The sequence below is a fragment of the Bos indicus genome, chromosome 1, assembly GCF_029378745.1.
Source record: "Bos indicus isolate NIAB-ARS_2022 breed Sahiwal x Tharparkar chromosome 1, NIAB-ARS_B.indTharparkar_mat_pri_1.0, whole genome shotgun sequence".
NCBI classification, from domain to species: domain Eukaryota; kingdom Metazoa; phylum Chordata; class Mammalia; order Artiodactyla; family Bovidae; genus Bos; species Bos indicus.
The window spans coordinates 102,617,718-102,624,318 of NC_091760.1; the positions used below are offsets into that span (position 1 = coordinate 102,617,718).

Consider the following 6,601-nt stretch of genomic DNA (forward strand, 5'->3'; position numbering starts at 1 on the left):
TGTTGCCTCCTACCCCGCTGCCCACCGTATTTGCTTCAATTTGCCTGTGGTTCAATTCCTTACTGCCTTGAGGTGTTACCTAGATCACCTGTTCTTGAAGATGCATCATCTGATCAGGATATTTCATTATACAACCCTTATCCCCACCTTTGTGATCTATGCTACTTTATTTACTTTTTTCTTTGTTCAACGCACTACTCACCTTCTAAGATAGGTATTTTTACTCTTTTGTTTTCCTTGCTGCTGCTGCTAGAAGTCAACTTCCTCACGGCAAGGAAAAAATATTCTTTAACCATACCAGCTTCGGCTTTTTAGGTCACAGCAAGGACTTTGTCTCCTACTTCAGATCTGGCACTTTTCTTCATGCTCACAGTCACTATCTAGATCCAAGCAAACATCCTTCTCTTGAATTGCCACCAGCAGTAGGTTACTTCTGCTGCATACTATTCAGTGTATCTTCCTTACGTGCATTTAGAGGGTTTTCTAAAATTCAAATGTGACTATGTTACTCCCCTGTCTGAAACCATTTAATGTTTACTCATTGCGTTTAGGATTATGTAGTATTTGAATGAGAAAGCTCATTTGACATAGAATGATGGAGCATCCTTACAGACAGCTCATCCTGGAGATCAGAGAGTTATTCCCATTACAGTGAGACTTCTGAATATGGCCTTAGGGAGAGGGAGTGGGTGTGACTTACTGAGAGCAATGTGCCTAACTTTATGTGTCACCCTAGATTCAGCCCTTCAGATGAACCTCTCTAGAAGTCATGCTTTCCCATTTTAGACACATGCTTTCCCAGTTTAGACACATTTAGGCAGTCAATGGGATTCTCTCAGGATTTCTGATTGGCCAATAGTTTAAAAATACTGAGAAAACTGGAAATTTATAAGCATTAAAGGAAGACTGTGAGGATTAGGGGAGAAGTGAAACAAGGCAGTATGAGAGCAATTGTTTAGAGAGACTTATAACATTCCTGGGTATTTAGCAGAGAATGTATCTTCTGATGGCAGGAGGGGAGATGGTGAGGTTTGTATTGATCAGCAGCCTGATCTCCAGGTGCTGAGGTCAGGGATTTGAGACCATGTAGAATCACTGGCACATAAAAAGATAAAGCTAGACGATATCTCAGTAAAATCTTAATATATTACTTAGTAAAATCTTAGTGTATACTTAGTAATATCTTTATAGCTCTTTCATTCTAGGTTAATTCTGTTAATGTTTACCTAATTTAAAGCACCTCTATCACAAGATGGAATGTGACTAAGAGTGTTGTATCATTATGTAAATAATGTCATAGTCTTGTTAATTTGATAGACTAATTTCTATCAAAACATGGATCATATCTGTCTTATTTTTTATTCTTGGTTCCTAGAGCAATGCTTGGGAGCATGCTTTTTTGAGTAAATGAATCACATATTTTAGCCTTATATTGTTTTTGTTTCATATAATATTGCCATTATATGCATAAAAGTTTATGAAAATGTTTACCTGAATAAGAATATTGCAATATTATTATTTATAATATCGTGTGAAAAATAACTTATGAAGGACACTTTGAAAGCCGGTTGTTCATGGTGGATTATCTTGAAGTTAGAAAACGAATGTCCTATTAGGATGTTTTTTAACTTAGGTTATATAATAGGTTGTAGGTCAGTAGTATTGTGCAATAAGGTAGTCCTTATTCATCTCAAGAAAATAGTAAAGCCTGTGGCATGAGATTCAGAAGAAAAGTTCATATTTGAGGATAACTGAAATAGCCACATTTGAATAGTTGAATAGTATATTTTCAAGGATACAAAAAGATTTTTCAGTTTAAGTTTAATACTAAATTTTGGAACTTAAGTCATTCATTACCTACCTATTAAGGACTTACATTTTACAGGATGTAGAGTCAAAACAAAGTCCCTATCAATACATTCACACACACACACACACACACATTACCCTCTGCATACTTATATGCCTACTGTACATATCCACATACCTATATGGTTGTTTTATCTATTCACATATACCTGTATACATATTACATATATACACATACATACCTACTACTTCTATTGTACATATGTATATATTTTCTGAGACTTAGAGTATCAAAATTAAAATTGGTGACTAAAACGATTGTGAATGAGAAAGTAAATTTATAATTTTAATAAAATATAACCATGATAAGAAAAGTCTGTAATTTCATGAAATGACATTGTCTAAGAAATGACAGCTTTATTATGTAAGTTTCTTCAGAATTATATCTAGATATGTGGAAGCTTTCATACTGGAGTATGTGCTCAATTTTTAATTTGTACTTTGTCATAACTTTAATTGTATCTCCCAAGAATTTTCTGTTATCTCTGAAGGATTCACCTTGCTAAAATGATTATTCAACTTTAAAAGTCTTCTGTTTTCAAAATGTTTTGAAAGATAAACCATGTTAACAAATTATTTAGCCTATTTTAAAAAAATGGCACTGTGTAAATGTACTAGACTTTCTTTGTGCTTCCTGGAAACATCTCTTTATAAGACACATTGACTCTTTCAGGCAATCAAGGTGCTGTTTAGTAAATGGCTTCACAGAGCATCGATTTCCATGAAAACAAGTGCTGGATGTTCTTTATCAGCCATTCTCAAAAGTATTTTTCTTTTAAAGGCAAGAACAAATTGAATAAATGAAATATTTATCTTTCCCTTGCAAAGTCTGACAGACTCATATTCCAAGAGTATTTGTATTCTAAATCTTGGGTTTTACTTAATGTATATGCCTCGGAAGAGCAGGTGTTTTCAACCACGTGCGGAAAAGCTGACCCTGAAATTGTGTGTGCTATCTCATAATTTTTATGGATGGTTATCATAGGATTTTTGTACTGGACAAAGATCAGTTTAAAACAAGTAGAGGTAAATGCAATTAAATACAGCTTGTTATTAAGTGGTATCCACTTTATGTCAAATCTTGTCCTCCAAAATATTTAAAGTACATAACTATAAAAACTTGATAAGCTGTTCACCTGAAGAGAAAGCAATCATATTATATACGGATTAATAAATGCAAGAAACAAGAAAGTGTGAAGTAGAATGAAAGGTCAGGAGTCAGGGAGAGAGAAGAAAGACAGCAATGGTAGGCAGGAAGCAAAATATTATGCAAAACAGATAAAGAATAAAAGAATTTCAACAAAATGATGCATTGTTACTCCTTAGTTGTCTGGTCTCTTTTCCCCAGTTTTAAAAACATTAATATTTGTGATCACATTAAAATTTTAAAATTCTACATCACTGTTCTTACATATATATTAATAAGACCCTTTCTCTCCTTATTTCTTCCTTACCACCAGTTTTGCCAGCCAGGAAATACTCTTAGAAAACTACATCTGTGTGGATAGATGGAGCAAAGGAAGAGAGAGAAGGAGGAATAGTATATATATATATATATATATATATATATATATATATATATACACACATACATGTATATATGAACCAGGCACCCATGTGGCTTCTAAGGACAGGCTGAACATGGGGTCTGTGCCTTCAGTCAAAGCTTTAGATGGAAGATCTCAGATTTCAATGCCACGTGTTGACAAATGTTTGATGCTCCACCAGCTTTACCAAAAGTTGCCAGAAAGACTTTGGGAACTGTCAACAGAGCTACAGAAAAATCGGTTAAGATGAATGGACCGCTCAGACAGAAACAGACAACTTTCTTTACCAAAAAGATTGCTGAGAAGACTTAAAGCAAAAAGTTATGTTCCTGCCTCAGATGACACCTACTCGGAAATAGAAAAATTCTTTCCCTTCAATCCACTAGATTTTGAGAGTTTTAACCTGCCTGAGGAGCACCAGATGCAACACCTCCCCTTGAATGGAGTGCCTCTCATGATCCTTGATGAGGAGAGGGAGCTTGAACAGCTGTTACACGTGGGCCCCTTTTCGCCTCTGAAGATGTCTCCTCCGCTGTGGGAGTCTAATCTGTTGCAGTCTCTCTCAAGTATTCTGTCAACTCTGGATGTTGAATTGCCACCTGTTTGCTATGACTTAGATATTTAAATTTCTTAGCACTTTATAATTTGGGTATGTATTAATAGTTTGTATTAATAAAGCAATTATTTGTTTAACAGAGTCTTCCTAAAAAAGAAAGAAAAAAAAAAGGCTTATTAGGCTTCCCTGGTAGGAATATATATATTTTTTGTGAAAGTTGCTCAGTCGTGTCTGACTCTGTGTAACCCCTATATACCTCATGGGGTATATAGTCTATGTATGTATATATACGTATATATACATATATATACATATATGTATATATATGTATACACACACATGCACACACACACACACACACACACAGCTTCCCTGGTGGCTCAGACAGTAAAGAATTTGCCTGCAATGCAGGAGGCCCAGGTTCAATCTCTGGGTCAGAAAGATCCCCTAGAGAAGGGGATGGCTAGCCACTCCAGTATTCTTGCCTGGAGAATTCCATGGACAGAGGAGCCTGGCAGGCTGCAGTCCATGGGGTTGCAAAGAGTTACACATGACTGAGTGACTGAGCACCACTAGCACCAGTGAAATTATAAAGTCCTTTTTGGTTTTTGCTCATGTTTTGTTTCAAGATATTAAATTGCTTCTAAAGTGCTTGAAGCTTTTTCTTTGTTTTTGACCAAAGTTCATAACCTTAATGCGTTTATACCTAGGAAGGTGACATTGGAAGTGCAAATGCCATATTTTTCTTTCCTTTCACTCCATTACCTGATGTAATGAACCAAAGTAGGAGATCTTTAGCCTTTTATTGTATTTATTCTTTTTTGAATTCTTGATTAGGATGTCGTCGGTGCATACCCTAATATTTGGAATTCTGGAAAGCAGAAGTCCATAAAACTGTGGACATTTCACCAAATAATAGAAACTAAAGCTGAAAGAATTTTGCTTGAAAAACTGGGTAGAAGAATAATCATAATCAGGACTGGGGAAACAAAAACCCTGTTTTTCAAATGTGCAAATTCTAGTAATCACGTCATAAAGTTGTTAAACATACAGATTTGATAGGTCCTAAAATCTATGTGTGGACCCTGAACAGGCCTTTTTATGACCACATACATCTGGTGAATACTGAAACAGTATTAATGTTCAGTTAGTTTGATGAAGGCATGTTTGTAAAAGTCTTCAAGACTGAATCTAGAAGGAATTCATGACCGTGGTTACTATATATGGGTGAGTCTTAGATTCTTATTCACAGTATTTCTACAATTCCTATAAACTTTGAAATGCAGCTTTTTAAGAGGAAATTTACATGTGATAAAATGTACCCATTTTAAGTAAATATTTGAATAAGTTTTGTCTATGCAGTTACAGTGATGAAATACTTGGTACATATTAATGATGTGAGGAAATATCTTTTACTCTTTGCCAATTGAAATTAGTTTTCCCATTGATTTTTCTTGAACCTAGATAGCAGAAAGCCTCAGAGAATGGCTTGGGACATCTGCTTTTATCAACTATCTTCTGATAGCTTGGCTATTGTGATAGTATGAATGTCTTCAGATCTGATTGCTTACATCTCTCAGTAAGCAAATTAATTTTCATGATACTCTTACATGGCCTTCTTAAAGTCTTCATTTGAAGTTCCACACTTGAAGACATCATCCTTTAAGGCATAACATCTAATAACTACATTTGAGTTTTGTCTATTAAAAAAAATGACAGTCCCAACAGTTTTGACAAAAGAAATAAAGAATGCTGTGAAAAGCATCTTTATAAGTCATAATCAGAATGTTTTTTGTCTTACTTTTAGGCATGTTTGATGAAACCACAGAATGCCATGTATATTGCCTTGTTATTTCTGTAAATTATGTAACTCCTACACTTTACAGTTATTTAGGATATTCAAAACATACTTATTCTAGAAGTTGTGGACTGAATATGTGATAGAGGGTAAACACTATGAAGCATCATAAAATTCAGATCTTTACCCAGCAAGCCTACACAAAATCAAAACACAATGCTAACAACCCTTTAATTTATGGCTTTATTTCATTTATATTTGCATAAAAAATGAAAGTAAGTTTGATAATGCCCTTGATTCAATAAGTACATGTTCTTGATATGTGTTTTATCATTAATTATCGCATAGGTTCAGTGATTAAAAACATGTTCTAACTCAGTGACCAAGAATACTCAGAGATCTTGAAATGTTTTTTTCAAATACCTGTTTCTAAATTCTGAGTAGAGCTTGGAAGTAAGGAATGTATTATGGTTATTTACCTGGTCCTTAAACAAGCATCTATTAACCACCTTGTAGTGCTTTTTATTTCATTTCATAGTCTTTTACTTAAAACATCTTTTACCTGAATGGAAAGAATTCCTTCTGTAGTTCACTATATTGTACCTGGGCTTCCCTAGTGGCTCAGTTGGTAAAGAATTTGCCTGCAATGCAGGGAGACCCAGGTTCAGCCCTTGGGTGAGGAAGATCCCCTGGAGAAGAAAATGGCAACCCATTCCAGTATTCTTGCCTGGAAAATCCCATGGACAGAAGAACCTGTAGGGCTATAGTCCATGGGGTTGCAAAGAGTCAGACATGACAGAACAACTAATGAATTAAAAAAAGAAAAATAGT

General features: G+C 34.8%; 1 pseudogene; it reads left to right on the forward strand.

Annotated features, from left to right (window-relative positions):
- Window positions 1-3,468: 3,468 nt before the first annotated feature.
- On the forward strand, window positions 3,469-4,041 carry LOC109562957 (securin-like; annotated as a pseudogene).
- Window positions 4,042-6,601: the final 2,560 nt, after the last annotated feature.